Source organism: Falco peregrinus, chromosome 5 (assembly GCF_023634155.1).
Source record: "Falco peregrinus isolate bFalPer1 chromosome 5, bFalPer1.pri, whole genome shotgun sequence".
Lineage (NCBI taxonomy): Eukaryota > Metazoa > Chordata > Aves > Falconiformes > Falconidae > Falco > Falco peregrinus.
Window position 1 is genome coordinate 109,464,069 of NC_073725.1, and position 27,281 is coordinate 109,491,349.

The 27,281-nt window shown below is 40.8% G+C and overlaps 1 protein-coding gene and 1 long non-coding RNA gene across 4 annotated transcripts in view; one reads left to right on the top strand and one right to left on the bottom strand.

The window, feature by feature from the left end:
- The window catches only part of LOC114011356 (uncharacterized), a 61,196-nt gene extending 47,979 nt beyond the window's left edge, over positions 1 to 13,217 (bottom strand). Inside the window, exons 1-2 of the long non-coding RNA XR_008747183.1 lie at positions 11,154 to 13,217; positions 10,143 to 10,223 (exon numbers count right to left, since the gene is read on the bottom strand). This is a non-coding gene — a long non-coding RNA (uncharacterized LOC114011356). The remainder of the gene's footprint in view (positions 1 to 10,142; positions 10,224 to 11,153) is intronic.
- Positions 13,218 to 13,903: 686 nt separating this feature from the next.
- PRKCD (protein kinase C delta) overlaps positions 13,904 to 27,281 on the top strand; it is a 67,852-nt gene continuing 54,474 nt past the window's right edge. For all 3 annotated transcript variants that reach the window (XM_055803726.1, XM_055803725.1, XM_055803727.1), the window contains exon 1: positions 13,904 to 14,090. The gene's annotated coding sequence lies outside the window, so the exon portion shown is untranslated. The remainder of the gene's footprint in view (positions 14,091 to 27,281) is intronic.

Here is a 27,281-nt window from a genome sequence, read left to right on the forward strand (position 1 = left end):
CATGCTTCTTCTCTTAAATATGTTCTGAAATACCAAAAATTTCTACAAAACAGGGTAGAAGCATGATATGAAGACATTAGAAACTAGCACGAGAACATAAATTAAACTGCCGCTTTGGTCAAGTTAGTTAATAGTCTTAATTATCCTACCGAAGTCAGTTTCTTCACATTTTCTAACCCTTCAAGTCAGAACGGTTAGAAACACACAAATCTATATCCATTGGTCAGACTCAAGAGAAAAATATTCTGTTAAATAATCTGTTAAAAATATTCTTTTATATAGAGGTTTGGGGCTCGATATGGGTGTATTAGCCAGCCACAACCAGTCCCCAGAGAGAACAGTACAAGCCATTCCTCTCAACAGTTCAACCGCACCATTATTCTCACACCGTTACACTCTCCTATCACCCCTACAAACCCTCCCACCCACTCAATATATCCAAGTACATTAATATATGCTTAGATAAAAACACCTACCACCTTTACCAAACTGCACCACTTCCTCATATCTGTAATAACAACATATTTAGCTGGAGAGTTAAAGATGAGCCCAATCCTTTCAGTCTACTCCATGTGAAACTAAAGTTTCTTTCCACCAGCTTACGCCAGACATGTGACAATAAAATTACCTACTACACCACCTGCACACATTAATCAGTATCGTAAAGCAAAACAATGTGGTGCTCAGTTCAGAGCTGCGCTCCAACCTCAGGTAGACAGCTTACATGCCTCTCTGGATCACAGCAAAACTTTCAGCAGCTTGCAGAGTAAAACTGAGGAAACGTACAATTTTATACACACACATGTGAAAGTAATAACCATCGTTAGTGTACACACACATATATCTGGAAATAAGGCAGATTTTCAATAGAAATCTTTATAATAAGATGGGGATGCCTCTGTACTGTGGTGTAAGTTCCTAAAAATAACAGTTTGAAGCCTCTCTACGAAGTAGATATATCAGTCTACATTAGTTTTCCTTGATAGTAACACTATATTGAAGATGTCAATACAAGTCTAATTAGTTGTATTAACATGTACACCACAATTCAGTTCACTGATTTATCAAGCTTCTCAGAAAAAGGTACTACCTGCTACTGAAATTTGAGCCAAGACTTGTATCCCATGTAGTATTTCCAAGATCAGAACAGCTTTGTACTCACATCAAAACAAGAAAAGCAAAATGATCTGGAATGACTCTTTGTCTATCACGGCACAATTCCAGATGTGAAATTATAATCGCACACTGTCAAGTGTTTAGCCAAGGGTTTCTTTAGGGGTTTTTGGTTTTGTTTGGTTTTGGCAGGGTTTTTTTATGTTTTTATGTTGCTGCAGTATCTTCAATGAAGTATTTTTGTAACTTTCTTTTAATGAAGCTATAAAAAAAAAAAAAAAAAAAAAAAAAAAAGAGTACATTTCCTGGCAACAAATCACTGCCTAGCAGGACTGTTTACTGAGGTTTTTCCAATTGCTGTAACTAAAATGTACATGATGCATTTTGCCAAAACCAGAATATTACGAGTATTAAAAAGGGGATTCATTTAAAATTATAATTATTCCAAATGCCCAAAGAAGTGCCCCTCAATCTACATAGACAGTTAAGAGATGAGAGAGCAATCAATCAGATTGTCCCGAATGGGACAACATTCCAGTCAACCTTGTCATAGTTATCAGTAGTTCACTCTTCTCAAGAAAAAGAGATCAGCATCAGATTTCCCCCTCCCGTTTCTGATATTACTACAAATGTCTTTCTGGGCCAGTTTTATGAGCTCCCTTAGAATTCCTTAAGCAAATCTTGCATATAGGGGGGAAAAAAAAAAAAAAAAGATTTGTCAAAAGAATTTAAGCTGTGAAAAAGTTCTCTCTTCATCCACTAATGTAAACAATTTGGGTTTTTCATATATAATGCAGTGAATAGGTCATCCTAGCAGACACTCTTATCACTCTTCCTTTCAATTTTGTTATTGCTCAGCAAAACAAAGACTACTTCTTCTATGCCACTTTCTTATGTCATTGCAGATAATGCATTACTACCCCCACAGAGAAATCCTTTGCATGTAATTCAGAAATACGAGTTTCAGAGCGCACAATTTATTTCTGTTGACAAATGTGCTGAAATACTAAGTTCATTGCTAACAACTTAGTAAATTAACAAATTGTGTCACACTGACCAGAAAACTGCTATCAGCTAAAACCATTTCAGTTAGATGTAATATCCTGAAGAGAGAAGGCCCTCAAAACCACCACACTATTGCTTTAGAAACCTGCAATCACATTCTATGTGTCTTTTCACTATGTAGTTTTCATCAGGTAAGCATAGGTAAAAAGCATACTAAATATTCCCCATATGCATGTTGAATACTGTATTAAAATTCCAGTACCGACAAGAAATTTGTTCCAAGTGGCTCAAACCAACCATTACTCTCTCCCTTCCCCTCCAACATCCCAATCCTTTGGAATGGCTCCAGAATCACTGCCTACCTATAATTTTAAAATAGGGAGAAAAAAAGTAATTTTGAAAATAACATTCAAACATATCACCACAATTACCACATACAATAAATGTGACTTCATCTCAAGAAGGAGATGCAGCACTTCCTGTTTTGTGCAGATCCCATACTTGAAATTAAAATATACGCAGGCTCTATATTCTGGACAAATAAAAATGTTTAAATGAACAGCTATTACACAAGAGGTGAACCACAGAAATTCAACATGTATAGACCACAATGTACACTAGAACAACAGAGATAGTTAGAAACAGTGGCTTAGTCATATACTTAGTCCCATGTTTTACAATAACCTGCCAACTTTTTTGTGTCTTGGCATTTGCTGCATACTGTTACTCTTTTGAAATACTGTGCACTCAAGTAGGTGGAATACATAGTTCCAGGGGAATTCCATTATAACTTATCATAAATGAATCTTACCACCTACTACACTATCAAGTTCCTGTTGTGCCTACAGATTAGTTCACTACAAGTATTTAACTTATTTCTCACTAAAGCATTTGAACTCTCAAACTGAACATTTTCTAAAATTTGATAAGCACCTACAAGGAATTCAGAAGAATCAGTTATATTTTTGCATTTTTAGTTTGTGATAACTGTACTTATGCACTTCTTTTTATTAGGATATTTTATAAGTTACTAATTATTTGTATTCCTTCCCTGACTACATAAAGGATTGATAATTAAAATCATAACCTCTTGAAAAATATTATGATTTAAGCATCACAGTATTAAAACATTTGAAGAACAACTTGCATAAACAATATATTCACTTTCAAATAATGTGCCCCAGAGCACACACAATTTCTTCTCTGAACATCTTGACATTTCATCTTCACGTTTGGTATGGAGGCAAAAAAACCAAGTGACAATTTGCATTTATTGCAATAAATTCACCCAGACCTGGCTAGAGAGCACTCAGGAAGGATTCCTTCAACTAGTTCAAAACAGCCTCCCTGTTCTGGCACAAGCACAGATCTTTACTAAATGTGGCTTACAGATTAACACAGCAATGAAAACAATAAAAGCTGTTCTCAGCAGACTTCATTTCTCCTGAAAGTTGTCAGGTTGAAGTTAAAGTAATGCTTTGTAAAAAGAAGCCACACAGCCCACTGCCACACCACCATTCTGGCAATATTTATCAGCTCTAGAGGCACTATGTCTAGAAGTAATTAAAGAGTTAAATATTTTGACTCTGACAGGAACATCTTTTTAAGCCATCTGCAGATTTCTGTCTCATGACTATTTGTCCACCAAACACTGGACTAAAGCTAAAGGTATACTGTATATTAAGAAATACCTATGAAAAAGAAGGAGCAAAGAGGAACAGAGTAAAAGGAAAAGACAAGGAAGAAAGGGCAATGGAATATAGAAGCATACAAACAACAACAACATAAGGAATAAGCAACTGAGAATATTTCCAAGAGGACAAAACCAGCAGGGAAAGTCTCAGAGAATAAAACAACAAGGTAAAGAATAGACACACCAAAGCTGGAACATTTGAACCTACGTGCGAAGCTGGTTGAAAGCATGTGGCTCTGCCTGGGAGCAGACCTCAGTGCTTGAGTCTCTGTTTGATTACTACCTGGAAATAAAATAGGTTTGAGTTCAGATTAGGATGCCATTAAAGCTTTCTGCTATGCTATTATATTTCAGATCATCCTGAGTGCCATCACACAGCACTTGCAGTACAACCAGGGGATCAGGCCCAGCCAGCATGGGGTTATGAAAGGCAGGTCCTGCTTGATGAACCTGATCTCCTTCTGTGACAAGATGATCTGCTTAGAGTATGAGGGAAAGGCTGTGGATGTTGCCTACCTAGACTTCAGTAAAGCCTTTGACACATTTCCCACAGCATTCTCCTGGATTCAAGGAATTAAATCTTTTCAATATGGGATATAAGATGGCTGTGACCATTTTCTGCATTAATATTTTTAAACTCAAGACTTAAATGTTTCTGAATGGGAATAGCACTTCAAAATCCTTTCTTCCTCTTATCTCCACGTATCGGAAGTCAGAACTCAATTCATGAGAAAAGCAATCTGGATCCTGAAAATAGATTATTTGGTGTTTACAGCTGGATCGGTCAAATGCAGCAGTCAGCTCTCTGATCAGCTTGAAGACTCACACCTAGGGACACACAAATGCTCTTAACTTCAAAGAAGCCATTGCAGTGTATGTGACTACACGCACTTTTCTACTTCAGTGTACACTTACATACATCATACTTATAATTCATGCTTGTTTGCACATGCCCAAAAACACATGGACCAAATGCAATTTAACTACTTGAACTCCACATGTAACTGAAACCTAATTTAATGAAAACATTGTATTTTCGGCTCTTTCGTATATGCCACAATCATCGTAACAGCTCCAGCTGTCCAAAAGGGAGAATTTTGCTGCCTTCCTCCTATTGTGTTCTCCACTTGTCCTACATTTTTCTCAAGCACAGAAACCCTTCATTGACCCTATATCATTCAATAAAGAGGCATAAAATTGACCATGTTTGTTTGGTTTTGATGTTGGGTTTCTTTCTGGAACAGTGTGATGACATTTTAATGAGTTAAATCAAAGCATGGCATATTCCAGCAAGCATCAAAGCTGGCACAAAGTACTTTGTGAGAACAAGTAGGCAGGAAAACAGGAACAAGAAGATGGAGGATGACAAGACTCCCCATTTCAGCAGCAGTAAGCTGTTAAGTCAGTTCACCCTGTGTTAAGAACCATGTAGACACAGTAAGCAGATATTTAGCAGTTTCTTTTTTAATTCATGAAAGCACCCAACCAGTTAAGTCACACTCAAGATGCTTAAATACCCACAACAGCAAACAGCACCTCCACAGGATAAGGATCACCTACCTTCACCTTCATAAGTTTGTGTGTGAAGTACATATGTACACAGAAATAGCTCTGCTCAGACTTTCTGGCTATTCTCAAATAAATTGAATGAAACTGGTTTTATACATATTGATTATCAAACAATTCAAGTCAATGTTGTAGCTAAAGAAACAGATTTTTTTTTTTCCAGAGGAGATATAAGGCGGCATTCTGACCATTTGCTTTAAGCACCATACTTTCCCTCTAAATGCAAAGTAACAGTCCTCCATAGGGTAACTCAGAACAGGAATTTGGGTCAGGTGCTCTGAATTGCTGTTAAAAGAACCCTGCTTTCTGAAGAAGCCTAGGAAAGAACTATTTTAAAAAAGGAATCTGAAATTGAATATATCCCTACAACCCATTTTCCAACATGGAAGTTACTTAAACACTAAAAATTCAGTCATTCTTATCCATTCCTAAGATGAAAAAAAAAACAAAAAAACCCACCACAGAATACCTCATATATGTATACAGCATAATTATCTAAAACAAACACAAAGAATTTTAATTTTTTTTTCCAGAGATCCAACAGAATGTCAGTGCTATTAATCATCATAATTCCTCAGGGTGCCTAAACCCACATTAACAACTTCGTACTTCTTAAAGCATAAATGAAGTGTAGTCTAGAAGCGCTATTATACCTCTATACAAAGTAATCACTTTTTAGCGACACACTTGTGTACTTTAAGTCTCACAAACAGGTGAAGTACTTTTACCTTTTTGAATGGGTTTAGAATTACTGAAATACTAGTATTTCTCTCTTGCTTTTCTAAAAAACAAAAAAAAGGCCTATAATTCATTATAAAAAACCCTGCAAGATAAAAACACATTACAGAAAAAGATGTTATAATACCTGTGTGCGTATTTACCTTCCTACTTCCTAAATAATAGAAGAAATGAAAACCCATAAAGAGAATATAGATTTTATCCAGAACAACTCAATTGTGACAATTCAAAAAAAGCATTTTCCTTTTATTTCTGCTTACATTGCAACTATTTTTTTTTCTCAGTAGAAAACCAAATGCAACAGTTTTGAGGGTAGATCAAATTCAGGGAAGTATTTCCAAATGTCACATTTACCTGATTTTCCTCGGAAGGTCAACTAAAATGGGAACCTCACAGTCCTGTGGCTGTCCAGGACACTAAGCCTACTAAAAGATCTGAAACATTCAGGTGAATTATAGGTGATCCAGGCATGACTGATCATGCATATTCAGGTACACTGTAGAACATAAAATATGTAAATCTTAAAATATGTAATTATATGTAATAGTACGTACATCTTAATATTTCTCTTTAAAAAATTAATTATGCTTAAAATGATTAGTTTACAAAAATAAAAGGGATCACAGACCAACTGATTTAAGTCACATAGACTTAAAAATGTTTCCCAAGGGGCATTACCTTCAAACACATCCAGGGTCAGATCAACACCAACTGGAAATATGGGTGTGACCCCATAAACACTTTCAAAGTGCAGAACAGCCAGGCCATACATTAGTATTCAGCAGACACAAGACACCATACTTGCATCAAAAAGCAGCAACTTTACAGCCTCTTTTCAACAGAAGAACTCTAATGTCCCCCAAATTAACTTTCTTTGACAAGAGACCTAACAGACTGCTGAGTTACACCAATGCCCCACTTACAAATAGGTCACAGACACAGTAGAATTTATTCAGGAAATATGTCTGGAATACTGGCTCTGGTCCTCTAACAATATAACCTATCTTCTGACACATTTGCGAAGTACCTCTGCTGTAGATGGGCTTTTCCTCTTCGATTCTGCTGCTAGCAGCCTCAGTTTACTTTTACACAGTTAAGTCCTCAGGGAAATAAACAATTTTTAGCCCATTACTGAAAACTAGAGTACATATTCTCAGTATCTTTATTATTTTACCAGATTTTAAACAGCTGCGTCAAATCCTGCCCCTCACCCTGCTACCAACAGCAGTAAACAAGCACAAGTAATAGGAGTTTGGTTCACCCATTAATTGGCAAGCCCAATGCAGAGCTACTATTTCCACCAAACACCCTCCCTCTACCCACCATGCAATGTGGGGAAGAGAAGCATGTTGACATCTCTGTCTGAAGCTGCATGACTCAACATCTGTGCCAGATATCAACTAAACCAAATTCTCCTTATGTGGTTCAACAAAACTGTGACATGCCTAGGGCTGCTGACTTCAATCTTCCACCCTCCTCCTGGGCAAACACACACAGTCTGTAGTTTCATTATTGATGTTTGCTTTCATTTTAAAGGTTCACTAGGATTTATTTTGCATACTAGCTTGTTTCACCGATACTATGCTCAGCTTTTGATAGGAGCACTTGCTGTACCAATAAAAATAAATCATACTAAATGACTATCATAACACAATAATGTTCTCAATAAAATATGCCCAAGTACAGGCAAGTAGATTGATTAAGGTGGACAGCCTGGAACACACAAACCCAACATTATTAATCATAACTTTAACAAGGATAAATACCCAAGACTATAGCCCAAGTAGGAAAGAATTAATACTTGAGAATTAGAAGTTAGTTAGTAGGACTAGCTGTCAAAGGTAAGCTGTTCATTTGCAGTGGTCAAACTATGCTTTAAAATTACACAACTGACAAATAAAATTAGGATTCATTTGCTCCCATATCCTCACACCAGGTCACAATAGGGCATATTTTTCTTTCTGCAAACAAAGCCTTGTTCCAGTCACAACGTGGAACTGATCCGTGTTATTGTTTGCACAGTTTGGTAGTATAGCTGAAGCTTTTTAAGCAGACAAAAAAAAAAATCCCCCCACACTAATGCCCCTGCAGTTTGCATTTTTTTTATAACCATTTACACTGATTAAAAGAAAAAAAAAAACCCTTTGGCTAATAACTTCTGACAATAGTCTGAAAAATAACACTAGCCCTTTGTCCCAGAGGTAGGATGGTCCAGATACCACAGCTCTTACTACTGTGCCTTGCATACCCTGCTCATTCACAGAGAGAGGACAGAGCAAGCAGTCCTTCCCCTCCCTCCTGCCCACTGCCAGCTGTAGGGGAGATGGGGGTAAAGCACAGCAGGAGCGGACAGCAGAGAGCAACCACGCTCACATGCTCTCCCGGAACAGCCATACCTCCCTGCCACTCTGAGCGACAGACCAGCAGCCTGCCCAGCAGGCCTTCACCTCCTATTCTAACCCTCCAAGATTCACAAGGAACACAACAAACTATAGTCCCTAGAAATATTCATAAATAACATAGGGTCAAAAGCAAAACAAAACCCATGTGCATTTTCTTGATACCTTACCACTTCATCAGATACTAACATTTGACAGAATGTCCTGGATGTCAGCTCTTGATACCCGACACTCTTGAAACATCACCTTTAAAGCAAAAGCCATATTCAGCAGATCTGTATGCCTCAGGTGATTGCATGGTAGTTGCTGAGACTTCACTCAGGTGAGCCACAAAAGCATGAGGTACTACAGCTGAAGTCATGCAATGGCCTAAATTCATTGACATGATGGTCTCCAGCTTGTTCTCATTGATTGATGAGACAACTTCAGCTGCAAATTAAAAGGAATTTCGGGAAAAACCCTAAACCATCACTCCCCCTTGCCCAAGCCAGTGCACAGAACTGTGAATTGTCTCCCTCTGTGGTGCCTCTGCTCTGTGCACAAACAGAATCTTTATCTCCTAAAGCTTACACGAACACCAAAAATCAAATGGAATTGTTTAAAAAAAAAAAAAAAAAAAAAAAGAGTTTTTAAAGCTCTTTCACAGCGCTGTTTTCTTCAATACTCCCAGGAATGCAAAACCAACTATTAGTAGGACTGTGCTGAGCAGGAAAATTGCATCAATACATACACTTCCTTGTTCTACCATCATATTAACTTTCCAAAGTAAAGCTATCATAAGGGGAAGTAGAACACTTACATTGCTCAAAATCAACGCTGGCAGCTGGCATGTTGAAACCCAGTGTAAGGGTGTATGTGCAGTAAACACCATGAAATACTTTCTTTAAATTCTTCCGAAAAGCATTAATGAAACAAAATCTACTACTACAGTCTCAAACGTTCAAAATGCAAGAATCTGTCTCCTACCCTCAACAAAAGGCAGCAGGGGGGTATTTTAAGACCTTGAGATACTTTTTGGTTCCTTTTATATGTATCCCAGATTTTTCAATCTTTTAGGAACTCTGAGATTACATTTGCAAATCTGCTATACAAACATATAAAATAGATTTTATTTAAGAAAGAGGAATAACTGCCCAAGATTTTAATGTAATTACTTTCTCAAGGCAGTAGGGCTTTAAAACCATCAAACATCACAAGAACTGGCAATGCTCTAGGCAGGCATTTCAGCAAAACTGTCAGGAAGCTATTTTCTTGCCTGGTTTATAAGTGAATCATATAAAAGCTCCTTCAAATGAGTAAAACTGCAGAGTGGTTGGGACATAAAGAGTATCTCATTTTTAATCTCAAATTCTTAACACTCACATCTGATAACAAAAACCACTCTGCAATAATTTGCTGTACAAATACGTAGAAATTTGCATGCTTGCATCTAACATCAGAATCTTCCACAGAAGCATTGACTAACTTATACATCTGATCAAATCCTTGAGGAAAAACAAAATAAATCCATCATTTTATTTAAACTTTAAGCACAGAACATTATGCAACTGCAAGTTCTGAAGCACAATAAGTTTAAATAAAGAAATGATAGCTCCTCCTAGATGTAGTGCCTAACCCCAGCGTCTCACCTGCAGACAGTCTTCCTGACCCAGTTACAGCTCTACACAGGCACAGCAGCTTGTCATGTGCAACATGCACAGAAGCATACTCTGAAAAATTAGGAAAGACCAACTCAGCTGCAAGTCACAATAAATGGCATGTCAATACAAAGAAGAAACCCTTCCTTAGTCAACATAAAAACTGCAAATATGAGCAGTAGAAATTAATTCATATCATTATTGAAAGGATCTCTAATGTTGCAAGACTTCTGTAAAGTAAGGCTAATTTCTCTTTCAGTTGGACATCGGTCCAAATGTATATGGCAGCCAGACTTTCATATGACCAAACTCAGCATCTGTGTCATTGCTAATCCATAAAGAGCTCATGTCCTTTGAGGAGAACAGTATGAAAAGCTGGAGGAAAAGCATTACACAGAACGCAAGACTTTGACCTCAACCTTAAGCAAAAGCTGAATAAATGACAACACATAATGTTCAAAACCCTTCAAAAAGTGAATCTACACAGTAGGCCACAGACCCATGTAGAAGGTAATGGGTGGAAACTCCCATCACCACCAGACTCTCCTTTTCACACCCCCACTACTATCAGAAAAGAGGAAACGAGAGCAGGCATTGGGTGGTTAGGCTTGGGAAAGAAAGACCAATGAAGTCCTGTTACAAAGCAGGGCCGTGAAAAAGAACTTGGCAATAACAGTCATGATTGTTTTCTGTTCTGAAATGACACTTCTGCATAAGTAATCATCTTTGCATAAATCATGTATCCGCCATCAGAATTAAAATCAGGTTTGCTTGCTCGAGGTAACAGGTACTGTAGATACAGCGGTTCAGCTCACAAAAGGTGATTACACACATTTAGAAAATTCTGTACCAGTCTAGCTCTGAAATCTTCAGGGAACAAGTTCTTAACTTCCACTACAAATATTTCACTTGTATTTGCTGCAGAGAGTTTCTTCCCACTTTTTTTTTTTTTTTTTCTTAATCTATGCACTTGAAAGGGCTCAAAGTCACATCACCCCTTACCATAATCATGTCATATGATGAGAATTAAGCAGCCCCAGGCAAAGCAGGTTTTCTGGATGGGAAATTTCAAGATGAAATCCAGCTGCAGGAGGCCCTGGTAGTTCATCTCTTACCCCTGCAAATTTTTCCTGTACCAAAGCAAAGCTTTACCATAGGTTAGCGAGGTATTGGGCTGTTGATCCAGCTACTCGAGATGAAACTTAGAAAGAACACAGTCTTAAATTGGTTTAAAACAAAATATCTAACGGCACATTTCAGAAAAATGGATCACTGACAGTAACGCCCACGTCCCAATGCCCCATCCGTCTTCACATCCCACTTTTTGTGATCGGCCTTCTATTTTCCAATAGTTAGCCTGTCATCTCAATGAAATCCAGCATGCCTTACCATTTACCTAGAAGCTGACACAGAGCACTGCTAAAGGCTGTTCAGTAAGAACCAATTTTCATCCCCATCTCAAGTCCAGTGCCTGTAAAATATGTTAATTAAGCCTTCTGAGCTGCATTAGAATCTATTCTGATGAAAGACAATCTCCAAGTGTAAGAGCATTACCACACGTTTTGCACTGCCGAGTTTTAAAAGCAGAATTACAGAAAACAATCAGTCAGCAAGGAAGCCTCAGTACCAGGAAACATCTCAGATTTCTAAAGCCACATTTGTGTATTAGTTGAGAAGATCCTTCATTTATGTCCTGTGGATCAAGTTTTTACATCTTTGCTCCATCCTTACTCAACTTGAACTGACTGAACAAAGACAAATCTCACTAGGCCTTGCAAAAATTTCACAGTCCAAACAAGACTACTTGTTTCAGAAAGATCTGGACTAAAGTGATGTTCTAAATAATTGAAACGCATCAGTAGTTAACAAATGGCTTGCTGCAACATTATATGGTAAGATCACAAACCAAAATGGACTCTCTCTGACCACTTACACTCCATTAAATACCCAAAGAATATGAAATTAAATGAAGTGCATTTTAAAGCACTTTCTGTTTTGACAAACTTCGCTGGAAGTATTGAAATGAGGAAAACTGCTTGGCCACAGTTAGCTTCTGCTTTTTCCCCGCCTCTTATTCAAACTAGTTTTAGTTTTGCTTTTATAACACTACATTCATTAATTGATCAAGCATATAAAGTTCCTCAGGTTTCAGCATAACGGCAATCTACATAGTATTAAATGAGGGTCTTCATGCAATTTATTATAGCATTACAGTTAATCAGATTACGTTCTGTTCCAAAGCATGAAAATATTTCTATTTTCCAATCAAAAAAGCCCACACTTCTTTAGACGTGATAAGAGCCTATATCTGTACAAAATGCTATATAATTTGCAACAGAAGTAAAAAGGAAACTACCCAAGACATCTCTGCTCCATTGCTTTCACCCAAACTATGATTATCGTTATATCCACTAGAGCTCTCAGGTAATGGCAAGCTCAAATTGAACTGTCCGTATATAACTGAACTATTGACGAGGCTGATCTATATACACATTACAACCTTTCAGATTGGATGTCAGACAGAACAAGCGAGGAACTTCCATGTTACCTTATGAATATCAAGTAAAAATGCTCTGGAAAGAAGCCAGACTCCAACAGGTGGAACCTGGCTTTTTAGAGATGACTTTGCAGCCATCTAACAGCTGGGTCACAGCCTCCAGCAACGCTCTGACACCCTCAGCTGCACGCCAGGGCCTGGCACCTGCCTGGAGAAACACCCGGTTACCACAGCCCCACGGAGGCACAAAAAGCCCCTGGGAGTTTCTTCACCGTTTTCAGCTAAGGCAGAATGAGATCACTGAAGATGAAAACATGACAGTAATTACACCTGACCTGTATGAGCGAAAAAATGATGACAAAGGTCTGCTTTGGATTGCTACAGGACCATGGCAGTGGTTTTGCTGGTTCTTACACTTCATGCATTGCCATGCTGCAACCTATCCCCAAAACATCTCATTTTAACACTGACGATTGTAGCTCCAAAGGCTTCAAGAAAAAACAAGCCCCATTAGCCGGAGCAGAGCAGGCTGGGAGAGAGCCCTGGCCGCGACCCACAGGCCCCACAAAGGCCACATCAGCAGAAGCCACCTCTGCAGTAAGTAAAGGCACTGAGGTGACACCAGTGCTTGCCAGCTAGCAGCCTACGCTACGCAGCTTTGGCCCCATTGCTAAAATGACATCCGTGACTTTTAAGCTACTGAAAAAATATTTTAAATAAATGCCTGAAAGTGCAGCAAGCACCTGAGGAAACCGATGCGCTGCTCCTGGGCCGGCTTGAGCGTTCACCGGCCCAGCTCCTCATACCCAGATGCTCTTCACATCTTGGTGACCAGCAAACCAAAAAAACCCCAAAACCCACAATTCTGGGGAAAAATTAAAAAAATCATTTCCTCGCCTCAAACGGGGCCCGGCGCCCGCAGCACCAACACCGCTCCGGCCACAGCCTCCCCACCTCGGCGCCGCGCCAGGCGCCCTTCGGCCGCCACCCGCCGAGGCACGCTGCGCTGGCGACCGGCTGGCCCGGGGCTCCCCGCGCTGCCGCAGGGCCCGGGCGCTCCCACACGCCGCCGCCTCTCGACGCGAACAAGGGAGCGAAGCGGCGGGAGGCGCCGGGGCCGCGGCGAAGGGACGGGGCTGCGCCCGCCACCGCCTCCCTCAACACCTCCGGGGCGGGGCCGGCGGCGCGGGGGCGGCCGCGGCGGCAGCAGCAGGTGAGCGCGGGGCCCGCGGTGGCGCCCCGTGGGCGGAGCGCGGGGCGGGGAGCGCGGGGCGGGGAGCGCCGGGCCCGGCCGTGGCGGCGGCGGGGGGCACCCGCTGCTCACTCACCGCTCAGTCAGTCGCTCCCCGGCGCGCTCCCTCCCCTCCGGCTCTCGCTCGGTCTCGGGACAGCGCCCGAAACTCAGCGGCGGCCCCGGCCCCCGACGGCTCGCCTGGAAGCGGGTGAGTGCCGGTACCTGCCCCCGGCGCGGGGGCTCCCTCCGCTCGGCAGTTCCTGCCCCGCCTGGCGCGGGGTGAATGAGGAAGCGATACGGGCTCGGGCTCCCTCCGGCTTCCGTGGGGCTCCCGGCGGGGAGATGGGCGCCTGGCCCGGCCGCCGGGCTCAACCCGCCGCTGCGGCGTGTGTCCCGGTGGGGCGGGCGTGAGGGGCGGGCGGGCCGGGCAGCGCCTCCCGGCGGGGCAGCCTCCGGCCGCGGGGCGCCGGCCGCTGCGGGGCTTCCTCCTCGGGCGCGCCTCCATGTTGGGCTGCGCGCCCCGCGGCGGGGGGCTGCGGTGGGAGCCCGGGGCCGGCCCGCCCGCCGGCTTTGTCCGCCGAGCCCTGCCCGGCGGCGGGCTTGGCGGTGCCGGGGCTGGTGCCGGCCCCCTCGCCCCTCGCGCGGGGACAGCCCGTCCGGCTCCGGCGGGACGAGCGGGATGGGGGCGAGGGCTGCGCCCCCGGTGAGGAGGTGACGGGACCGAGTGGTCCTGCACAGAAACACCGAGTTTCCCCGTAGTAGAAACGCCAAGTTTGATAACGCCAACTATTTATTTCTTTTTTCTCCCTCCACCCAGCCGCGTTGATACTCTTGTTTCTGCCTCCCGCACCACAGTGAGCTCGAAGCAGATAAAACACGCGACCTTTCAGACGGCCGCGTTTCCAGCCGAATGGCGACAGACAATGAGAAATGAAGGAGCAGGAATGCCTGTTGCTTTTGTGTACATGCCAGGCGTGCATCTCTTAAAAAGCAGTTTTCGGCTTTTCATGGCTAGATTTGCTGTTTGCGTTAGCGTAGGAGATATTAAAACGATTGAATGGCGGCGTTCGGTGGTTACGTCTGACATCTGCTTACTCGTGGGCTCTGTCTGGTGTGCCGCTTCGCTTCTAGATTGTTCAAGTAGCACAGGGCAGAGTGTGTATCTGGCCCAGCAGATTTATTTGCAAGGATGGTACTGCCCCGTGCCCCGTCTCTTGGCAGCTGGATGCTTCCCAGAACAGAGCTGAATCTGCAGGGAAGACCGTGGGGGTAATCAATTCCTGCACGGGATCTTTTCCTAATTTTAGAGACAGGTTTCAAGCCTGAATGACAGCTTAACATCTGTGCAGATACTCTGTGTCAAAATCCTGGACGAACTTCTGTGTTTAGTTTCTTTTAGATCTTATTTGGGCCTTGGCCTGGTACAGTCATTAGTCTATTAACAATGTAATAAGCCAGCAAATAACCTCTTCAGTGTTCTGCCTAGCAAATAATGCGGGGGTAGCATTGTACCGATCAAATAGGAAGCTACAACCGAGTAGAACCGATAAAGCTTTCTGAACAAGGTACTATGAAGTGCCTCTTAAGTGGTTAAGCAATAATTCATAAACATCTTTTTTAAAAAGTGTACATGCAGCATTTCCTGTTTATTGTAGTTCCTGAAAATGGATGTATTAAAAAAAATTAGATAATTGTCTTTGGACTGACACATTTCAGTCACCCCATGGTGACACTACTATGGGAACCTGCAAATACTGGTGAAAGAAGCAAACATGAGGCTGCAAAACACGGACTTGGATTTTTCATGATTTTTAAAGTTTCTCACCCCCACGTTGGGTTTCGTAATAAAATGCAGGTCTGTGCTTTAGATAAGAAATCATTAAATGCTGGCATTTTCAATTTCCTTGATCCTCATAGTTTTACTCAAAGTTATCTTTGTGTAAAATTGAACATAGTAAAATTCTAAGGAAGTATGATTATCAGAATGAAGTACCTAACTTTTGAAACTTTGACAGTTTAACAGTTGAAACACATAGCAAGGCATTTCACTAGCTATTATTTGTATGGTTGTATGTAATGTGAAACATAAAAGAATTTAGAGGTAGCATAAAAGAATTAAGAGTCAGCAGTGCTTTGAAATTTTCATCCTACATCTTGTCATTCAGATTTAGATATGAAGGAATTGCTGCCACTCAGTGGTTGATACAAACATATAGAAAACTATATTCTGTTAACACAGATATGGTGTGTGTGTGGTTAGTGAATGTGTCATAAGGTAATTCTGCTCAGTGACTGTGTGTGAGATAATTGATCAGGAAGATGTATTGTTCTCACCAGACGAGAGCTCATTCTCAGACCTTTTTTCCATTTTGATTTTCATGAATTATAACCTAACTTTTCATTAGGCATAATTATACAGTAGGATCATAATTTTTTGATTGAATGGAACAGTGAAATAGCATAATAATTTTGACTTTTTGATCACACAGCATAGTTGAAAAGATACTCTGTAAAAAAGGAATTATTTTAAGCTAGGATCTATTTCTAAGCTAGAAAACTTAGGAAACCTTGTAGCTACTTTTGTTAAAGAGAAATCTTTAGAAGATTCTCTCAAGGAGAACTTGGCTATTTAGCGCTGTATAGATCAAGGAAATAATAAAACCTGGAAAGATCACATGTTATTAAAATAACTGATTTCTTGGGAAAAGCATAGAAGCTTTCAGGCCTCTCAGTCTATTTTGCTGTCTAAAAGACACAGCCATTAGAATTAAAGTTCATGTCATATTGAGTACTTCAGAGCCTAACAGTTTAAATTAACCATCCACCCTTGTTTCCATTTGAAGGACTTCACTGTCATCGTGCTTCTGTGCAGAGGCACAGATCCTCTGCCCTGTGGATGCTTTGCCTGTCCGTAGCCGGAGCTCAGCTCTGGCTGCTGCTCTCAGAAAGAGGAGCCCCTTCATCACCTCTTGCTCTGCAGCTGCACTGCTTTAGGAGGTGGGACCATAGCATGGTCCTTGGTAAAATAATGCTGAAATGACTTATGTTCTCATTTAAAATTTTTGCCTTTCATTTTCATTCATACATTTTAAACTCTTTCTACCTGTAAGAGTTTTTACACTTTCCTAAGGAGCATTACCTCTGTCAGCCAGAGCCACCCCATTAGCTTTTGTGAGATTTAATTTTGCAAGAATCTGCTCTGTAGGAAATAGTGTACTGCCTTTAGCTCTATAGGGCCACCTAGATTATACATACTGCCTTTATGACTGGAAGCTGCACCAGTGTGCTGCTCCTGTTACCAGAGACACCAGGAAGGGTAGAGAAATGAGAGAACTGGCACAGGAATACTGGGGAGCTCACAGATCTGTACTTGGCAAGAGTGGTGCAAGATTTATTTCTGGTCTGATCTAGACCAGAGTCTGTTATTACAAGTAACGCTGATACAGAGAACAGAAATCTGATGTGTTTATCTGTGAGCTTCATATTATTTTCTGTTGGCGGGTGGGTTTTTTTTCCCCTTAAAATGTATGCAAGTGGAACATTATGTCTACCTTTCAGTGACAGAAGGGTGCCCTGACATCCATGAAGTAAGTTATGTTTTGAACCTATTAAATTAGTGGTTGGTCTTTTCTGATTGGTTATAGATTTGACAGTTTCTGTCTAAAAGATGAACGTGTTGCAGCACAGACGTGTATCAGTAGCTGCAAATCAAAGAGGCAGGCCATAAAATCAATTCTTTAAAAATATTTCTTAAGCTAAGAAAGTGTATAAAACCACAGAATACTTTTTACAGTATTCTCTTACTGAAAATGTGTTTCCTGGTAATTTCTTTGCCACTGAGTGTAATGCTCTATCTGGAAAAGTATATTTAAGCATAGTTGGTGTTCATATGATAATAATCACAATACATAAATTCTGAGAGTAACCATTACAGATAACTTAATGAAACTACATGTTAAGCTTTTAAGCCTTCTGTGGTGCTTGCCTGATTGCTAAGGGAAGAGGGTGTGTGCTTGCCATCTCTTCCCATTTGATCAGCCAGCCATCAAACCTAGAGAGAAAGAAAAAGGGGGGGGGGGGGGGGGGGTGTGAAGAAAAAAAGCAGCACCTCTCTGTATGCCCCAGAACCAGATTTTGAGTTCCAAGGTGCTACCAACTTTTGAGAACAAAACAGATACGCAACATATATTCCTATTCTGCTATTCCTAATGCTTTTCTTTAGAGGTGTGAGCCAACTATGGTCTTGTTTGGTTGAGATGTAATCGAGCGAGCGGTTTCACTTTTAGCCATTGGTAGTGAGAGTAGAGCTGGGATAGCTCCTAGGAGACTGATTAATGAATAGGTTAAGGTATTGTTGCACTAGGCATTGTATGTGCCTGTGGTAAAGAGACCCTGCTAAAGCAAGCTCTTCCCAAACAGTAAGGATGCTTCTCGTTTCGGAAGAGGTGCATGTGGGCTGAAGTCCATTCCACCTCACTGGGCTCAGAGGAGTTGTCTGAATTAGTATCTTGTCTCTCATCTCCTGGGTGGCTGAAAACCTCTAAAACGGGATGCGTGTTTGTGCATGAATGGCTTTGATTTGCGTTATGTTTAGTCCTTTGCAGTCTCATAAATGAATTGTAAGTATTTATAGACTTGGTTTAATCCTGGCTACGTGCTATAAACATAGCATATCTTGAAACATATGCAATAAATCTAAACTTCCACCTCAGCTTTTTTCTCCACCCCTGAGCTATGAAGTTGTGCATGCTAGTGACTTGGAGCTGAAAGCCCAGACTGTGTTGGTTTAGCCTAATTGTTGTGTGACAAATTTGTAATGATGAGATGACAGCAAAAATGGCGTGGTTTTTTAGCACCCAAGTGCCAAGTTACTTTCTGAGTGTTTGCAAATCTTGCCCTTCTGCCCCCAATCAACACCTACTTATTGAAGATCTAATAAAATTCTTGTTTGTAATATTTAATTTTTTATCGTATTCTCTGGTTTCTTGAGAAAGTGCAGTTTAAGTTTTGCCATGTTTTTTCTACCTAAGGGACTCATGAAATCTAAGTGTTTGTTTCCCCATCATCCCAATGATACCTAATTACTTCAGTGCACTGAATATATCAGTAATCAATACGAGGAACAGCTTAAGGGAAGAAGGATTTTTGGGTTGTGATACCAGATTTGTCTTTCTGATAGTAAAACCTTTTTTTATTTTTTTAATGTATAGGCAGGTTTTGTTAAGATTTAGATGCTCAAACTAGTAGATAGATCCTTGAAAAGATGATCAAAAATGTCTAGCAGCCAAACTGAAGGTTATGCTTGGCTTCTGCAGTCTGCCTTTTTTTGGGAAATTCCCCAGTGAGTAGCTAGGCAGTGTAGCTAAGCTATTGCTAACACATTGTTTGATGACTGAACTATGGTTTTCTAGGAGACTGTTTTCGATTCTTGTTTGAACAAAAGAGGAATCTTGTGTTTCTTTCTTAAAAGGAACAGTCCCTCTGTTTCAAAAAGCCCTCTGTGTGAAAAATTAGTAGGAAGATACGGTCCAGCCAGTAGCAAGTAGGGCCCATTATATACTCTGAACTTGTATTCTCAAGGAAAATTAAGATAAATAGACACAGTGCAGTAACTTTGGAAGGCTGTCGTGTTTAAGATATGACACTGACTGCCCTGTACATTTTGTCTCAAGATTTTTATATGTTTCATAATGCCTCTGGGTGACTGAATTTTGCTGGCAGGACTATGTAACCAAAGTGAGTATTTTGTACCTTAATGATTTTGTTAGCACTTGTTGAACTGAAGAAAATGCTTCACTTACTACGTGTGTCAGAGTATTTTACTGGAAAACTCCTGTGAAAGTAAGATTTATTCTTTCTTATTTCAAAAAATGTATTTAATGTATATTCCTGCAAAAGAGGGCACAGATGGCTGTCTTGCATCAAGTAGGTGCTGCCAGGATCTTTCATTTTGCTAACAAACCCTGTTCCTTATATAGATTAAATAAAAAAAAAAACAAAAACCTGGATCTGAAACCCTTAGTCACACTAGTGTGTCTCTGCTCATGAAGGAGTAGGTTTGATTATAGATGCTTTCAGTATTGATAGATACCTGGTCTGGGGTTTTTTTTACATTTGGGGTTTTTTTTTTTAATAGTCTGGTTCTTGCATTTGCTGAGCAATGACGATTACGTTTCTTCACATCCCGTGTGCTGGTCCGTTAATGCTGTGTTCATGCTGAGCTGTGAATTGCTCAACAAGTGTTTAGCTGTTTCCTTGTGTGCCTGTTGGCCGATGACTGTGGCCTTCACTGAACTCCAATAGTCTTACTGATGACTTGAGGGTGCCGCCTGCCAAATATCCTGAGTAGATTTGTCTGTCAGGAAATGATGTGAGCTCTCTCATTACATTTACTTGTGTTCCTCGATATCAGACAGGAGCTGACACTTAGGATTTCTGTTTGACAAGTTTATCTAAGAAGCAGCATCCCAGGGGCAAAAGCTTCTTAATACAGACCTAAACTCTTTCAGGTTAAGAGCTAAAATGCATCCACTTCTGCTTTGATCTGAATGCAGTGAGCCATCAGCACTTGAACACGTCATTTCCCATTCTCTCGGCTGAAAAGGAGACTCCAGCATTCCCAGTTACCTAGTTCCTTCAAACCTAGCACAGGGGTTAGGGAAGGATAGGTGAAACCAGGGGTCAGTAGACAGCACTTGTGTCCTGCCTAGAAAAAAGGGCATTGGGGAACTGCAGAAGATACAACTGGAAGCAATATTACAATTTTGGCAGGTATCTTGGCCTTGGCTGCCCAGTGAAAGAAGCATCCCCTGTTGTGCAAGTCTAGTGAAGCTGTTCCGCCATGGGACTCCTCACCTTTGCAACAGCCAAAGAGAAATTTCATGAAGGGACATTGCCAGGTATTTTTTCCTGGTAGATATTTTTTTTTTTTTCTACAGGCCCTTTTGAAGAAACGTGTGATTTGGATCAAAGGATTTATAGGTCTGTCTGTTAATCCCCACAGTGCTTGCATTAGGTGCTTAGACTTTTTTTCCTTCCTCTGGTTTCCTTAGAGCCTTACAGTGAGGGAATCTGCAATCAATGTATAGCTCTCAGCTCATCCATAATTGCAGAGTAGCTATTCTGTTGGCAAAACTTGCTTTATTGCATATACACTTGAGAATATCTTAAATATGGAAAGATCTCTGGAATCTTAAGTCTGCCCGTTTATTTGGTCTCATTTTAACAGAGGCTGGACTTTTTCTCCAGGGCGCCAGGGTGTGTCCATATCATTCAGGTTTGCTTGCCCAATGATCTCAGCTGTGATTGCTGACTTCCCTGGCTGAGCCATCGCAGCCTCAGCACAGGTTCACCAGAATTGCATATCTGGGGGACAGTCAGTTTCAGTGAAGGGTGAGTTTCAATGCATTTGTGCCACATGCTGTTTTTACTGCTGTCATTGCATCTGACATGCATGCTTTTGAATGCAAATATCTCATATTGCTATCCTAGGTAAGCACTTTTGGGCAAAGTCTATGTTTATTTTATCTAAAGGTAGAACGAATTTCATCGGAAGTGGATGATAATGCTCTGTTGCAGCCTATACTGTTTTTTCAGCGAGCCTTTCCACATTGCTCTGTTGCTTAATAAGTTAGTGGATCTGCACCACCAACGTCTTGCACCACAGACACTTCATGTGTCCGTTGAAGGGAATATGGGGGATTGCCCATGAGCGAAAGCTGGAATGCTGAAGCTGCCATTTAGGCGAGGAAGCTGATGGATTACTGTTGTAAGGCCAAGAGCAGGTGGGAGAAAGAGCAGCAATCCGTGTATGGAGATAGACCTGGAGTGCAGTAGGAGCAGTGCGCAGCAACGAGAACTGCCAGGCTACGTGATGCTGCTCATCCTTGTTGCAGCATGTTTGTCAGAGGGGTGCTGCCAGCCCCGTTACTCTCGCTTCGTCCTCATGAGCTCCAGCTCCTCTCCAAACCTTCTGCAACACAGCCCACATGCCTGCCGGCTGGAGGCTGGGGCAGGGAGAGAAGCAGAGCTCTGGACTGTTGCTGTATTCTCTTTTCTGTTTCAGTTTAATTTGCAAGCTTGCCTATTTCTAGCAGTGCCACTAAGATTTTCAAGGCAATCCCAGAGTTTTATTGCAGTCCGTACTAGTATCCGTCAGATTGGTTTTCTGACCTATTTAGGGTATTGCAATTTGGAATTAATGTTGCTTTCCTTTTCCAGTGGGTGGCAGTTGAAGCAAAGAGAAATGTGTATTTTCTTGGAAGTTTATATAGATATATATTTAAGGAATGGGAAGAGATGCCAAAACAGGCCAGCCTTTTATTGTCTCTTCTTATGTTGAGTTCTTTTAGATTTTATCTCCTAGTTGGAGGAAAGGACAAATCAAAGGACCTGTTGTGACCAAAATCCACTTTAAGTTTTAATCTCCTACTTTTTGTGTGTTGTTCTGTTGCTTGTTTCCTTGTTCTCTTACTAGTTAATAACTGAGCCCAATCTTTCCGTCGTTAGAGCTTTGCATTGTGTGAGCCTAATTTCAAAACTCTGAGGCAGGGAGCTGCTAACTCCTTGCAGCAATGTGTTCAACTTCTCAGATCTCTATTTTGATTTTGAATGCGACAGGTAGCATTTCTTCCTCCTTTTAAAAAGAAAATCTTGACAAGAAGTCTTAGAAATTTAATATATATGCTAACCCTAGTATCTGTTTCCTTGAAGGGCCAAATTTTGACTGAAAAGCACTCTCACATTTCTTGTACGGAGTTAGCATATATCTTATTCACAGTTGAGTTTCAAGCATATATTAAAATAGCATACTAGATTCCAAGTACTGCTTAACTGAAGTGCACATTAGTGCATTTGGTGAATATATAAGTAAAACATAAATGAAATATGTATTTATGAGAACATAAAGGCATTTTTAATGTATAAATTACTGCATTTCTAAATGTACTAGAGATTAGGTTAAATCTATTTTTAAAACTTGTAAGAAGTATGAACATCAGTGCTGAAACATAAAGTCAGGTTGAGACTTGTTTTTGGATCATGGAGCATAATTTGATGTACTTTCAGAAGAACTAAATTTTTCTCTTTTTTTGTGGTCTTTCCAGGCTGTTAAAACAGTGATAGGGCTTTCCCAGCACTTTCCAATGCTTTTTGCTGCGGGTAAATATTTAATGCTGCATAAAAAGCTGGAGAACTCTTTATTTTAATGATATTTCTTTTCATACGGATGAGCTAGCAGTTCATCTTCTGTAACGTGTGATTATAGCTAACTCACCAATCAATCACCATCTTCTCCCTGAAGAAAATGAGGTCTTATATGAGCATTTAATGTAGCTAGCCCAAAATATATTTAGTTAAATTGGGTAACGTTATTATAAATGCAGTTCACCAGTTTTGCTTTGTCCAAATTGAGTCAGCTTATCATAGCTAAGCCTTGTCTAAGCATTTGTAGCATTCCGCTTTTAAGTCTGTTCTCACACTGAAGTAGTTAAATACAGAAGCTTCTGCAAACACAGTCATTTGAAACACTTGTAAACTGATTTGCCACTTGTGTGGATACAAGTTCTGCTGCTGCTGTTAGAGCAAATTTCAACTTGATTGATAGGTGAAACTTGTGAAATGATTTAGGACTCTTAAATGGAAAGATACCCAGGAAGAAAGCTTTCTACCCCTTCCGGCCACATGAAATAAAATGAGAAATTAATTACCAGAGCAGCAAGGAGCTGAGCTTTATCTGGTTGATAACAAAACTGATTTTACTGATCAGCAGTACTCTTTGGCTGTAATGACCTAAAATGGAAATCTTTTCTTAAGCTAAAAATACGCTGAAAGCCATGACATAGCATGTATTCGGTTTTGTCAAAGGGACGCAGTCAAACAGAAAATTACTCTTTTTTTCTTCTCTCTCTCTTTTTTTTTTTTTTTTTGTTACAAGACTTTATAATAACATATGTGATGACTGTAATGTAAGTCAGTCAGTAGGAAAAAAAATTAACTGTCAATTACTGGGTTGACATTTGCTGGAAAAATGCTGTACACTTCTATAGGTGGTGAGGAAAAGGCTCTAAATTATTTAAAAGTATTTTTATACACACACACGCATAATGATGGTACGCTTGAATTCTTGAGTTTTTTTTAAATTCATGAAGACTTCATCCCATTGACAAACAAGTCTTATATTGGGGGCTTTGGGGGGATTTCAGCGTTATTTCTAGTCTAGATAAAAAATTATCTACTTGTATTATGGTTTTGGTCCATATGTCAGCCTGGCCTGCCCGCCGCCCCCCTCTCTGAAATCTGATTTTTTTTTGCTAATACTTCATGCAGGTTTCCAGTGAGTAAGCTGATCCTTGTACTAGAAAAATTTTTGAGTGATTCTCAACAGAGGGATGTTTTCTTTGTTTGCTTTAGTCAAACCGGGAGAGTCATACAGCTCTGTTTTGAATTAACAGCTCTCCAAGCTAGGATGAACACTTAATGCTTCTCCACCACTGTGCTAAGGCAGTAGTGTGAGCATTCAAATACTTCAAAGCAAAGACAGCCATATCTAGTGTTTTATCTTAAAAGCACAAAAAAGGATGCCAGACTCATGTAATTGAAAACGTTTGCTGTAGGCAAGGTGTCCCAGGCAGACCAAGATGGAAGAATGTATATCCTTGTTCTGCTGGATTTAGTTTTACTTTAGTTACTACGAGCACCCTCCTACCTAGTAAGTGAGAGTGAAAGGCAACTTGAAAACATGCTTGTTTGTGTCTCTGTGCTTTTGGTGTTATTCCTGTGGTCTTTTAGCTCTTATTTGAAATTCTAGGGGATGAAGCTGCAATAAGTAAATGAAGACTTATGATCTTCTGATCAGGGTCTGACTTTCCAAAGTCCGCTTAATACTCCTACTGAATTGCTTAACCATTAAATCTCCCAAAGGAATTTGTTAGAACATCTGCAAAGCTACTAAAAAGATACACTTTGCAGTACATCAGTTTCTGTACTTCGTAAGTCTTTTAAAGCCTGTGTGTAAATACCATAGCATAGCTCTATCGACCATCTGTGCTCAACGCATGAAGCAATGGAGGGAAGCGGAGGGGGGAATGGTTGGAGCTGGATGTGGGACTCTGGAGAGATATGACAGCAAAAGTGCTTCAGTACTGGATAGCAGAATTGTTCTGCTTCTGCTTGGCTCCTAATGTGTTGTGTCGTTTGGATCACATTTTCTTCAGTGTTTTCCTTGGTTTTCCTATTGCAATAGCCTATGTGTGGATGCGTGGTTGGGGGACCCCACTGTGGGCTGTCATCTTACATGGCTTGCTGCCAGCCCCATCTCATGCGGGGCAAGTGCTGAGCCATCTGGTGGGCTTACATCCCATAGCTCTCCTCCAGGAGACCGACAGTAGGATCTGACCATGCTGAGCTCAGCCATGTGCTGCAAAGCAGCAGCCACTTCTAGCAGTACACAGCCTGAACCCTTCTCGGTTGGAAACTGGAGAAATTTCCATGTAATTGACAGTGTACAATATTGCATCAAGGCTGGAACAAAGATGAGGTAAGCGTTCCTGCCAACGTCTCAGGGAAAAGCAAATAGTCTTGAGACTTTCTAAGTTTTCTTTTACATTCTTTGGGACTTTATGATGTATTATAAAGTTAGAGAGGTTTCTGTTCATTGAAGTTAGGTTCTGCATGAAGAATTCATGTCTTTTGTGCCCACACAGGTGTGTTAATAAGATGGGGAGAAAATGAACAGAGTAACAGAGAGGGTTTTGTCATCTTGGAAAAGAAGCTGGAAAACTTCTTTTTGGTTCATTTAATCTTTCCACAGATTCCAGTTAGACTCTTGCTTGGTGTCACTTGGAGCCATGTTGTGATACTGGCTGCTTCTCTGTGGAAGCAATTGCAGAAAACCAGAATAGCAACATTTTGTCATCCTCGTGTTTATTTGAGATTATAGTTGGCTGAGCTTGCAAATCTTCACACTCAGCTAAACAGAAATTCTCTTTTTGGATCTTCTGAAAGCTTGATCTGATAAACTGTAAGAAAGGCATATTCTGGTTCTCAGTGAGCAACACCCTTTCCCGTTGGAGAAGCAACACAGTAGCAGGGAAGGCAGAAGGTATGGGAAGTCCTTGTTGCGTGTTTGGTGGAGTCACAAGTTGTAGATCAAAGAATGGGAGATACAAGCCTGTCCTCTCGGCCTCTATGTCTGTATGTGCAATGCAGTGACTGCAGCTGTTGCAGCATTTTTCGTAAACTTGTCTCAATATTCCCATGCTGTATAGAATTAACACTTGTCATTTTTGTTCAACTTGAGTTGGATAGCTGGAGGTGGAGGGGGGTGACTAAAGAACCTTTGCACCATGTGTCCGTTAGTTGCCTCTCCCCACAAACTCAAACAGTACAATTGCTTTTTTCTTTGCAAATGTATAGTGCCACAAGACATCAGGTGCATATGACATTCATAAATAACCTGTGGTGAAAATGTTTGTTCTTACAGCTAAGCGATAATAAGAGCTGCAAGTAAGTAAAAATGTTCCTAGCGAGCAATGTATTAAGAGGGAGTAGACTGATTGCTTCTGTTCCTTTAATGCGGATCATGGAATCCAGAGGCTGGTTGTCTCTGACTATGCATTTGATAAATGTATTTCTAAGCTGATTCCCGCATCATTTATGTGTTGAAGCTTGGCCTTTTGAAGCACAACACTAATGCTCTGGCCAGGCTCTGAGTTTTCATGTGTTGCTATATACATAATACTAAAAAAAATTAAATAAATAAAAATAATGTAAGCTTTGACTTTGAAACTGTTTTTAAGACGTTTGGTTGTGTGTTTCAACTGTGCAAATCAAAACATTGCATTCTTTATAGGTCAGTAGAAAGGGTTGAACTGGTAGCAGTGATGTGGCTGGCATGTTACTTAAAGCGTCTTAAAGCAGCATAAGGGGCTTGCAGCTGCACTTATGAGAGAAGTCAGGGGGCCTGAGAAGGGATTGCAGATGAACTTTGTCCTGTTAGTTACATCCAGTGCTAACAGTGCTAGAAGTCACCCAGCAGGCAAAGCAAAATGCTGTTTCACTTCATAGCCCAACCAAAAGCCAGAAACCTCTGTACGTCACTGTGCCTAGAGCCTTTTCCTGGTGCAAAGACAATCAAGGTTTATCTGTTGCTGTTAGACTTTGGTTTGCCCACACATACTCGGAATACTCTACAGCCCATCATATCAGGAAGGAATTGGTGACTTGAGTTACTTGGGCTCACTAGACTTCAAACAATATTTGAGTAAAAAAAGATTAAGTGCAGTTAAAACAGTTTTTCTGTTGCTGTAGACGTACTTATGAAGATCTCCATATGGCTATAATTTAGGTGGCATAGTAGCACCATCACTGACATAGAAATAAGTAAACTCTCACATTGATA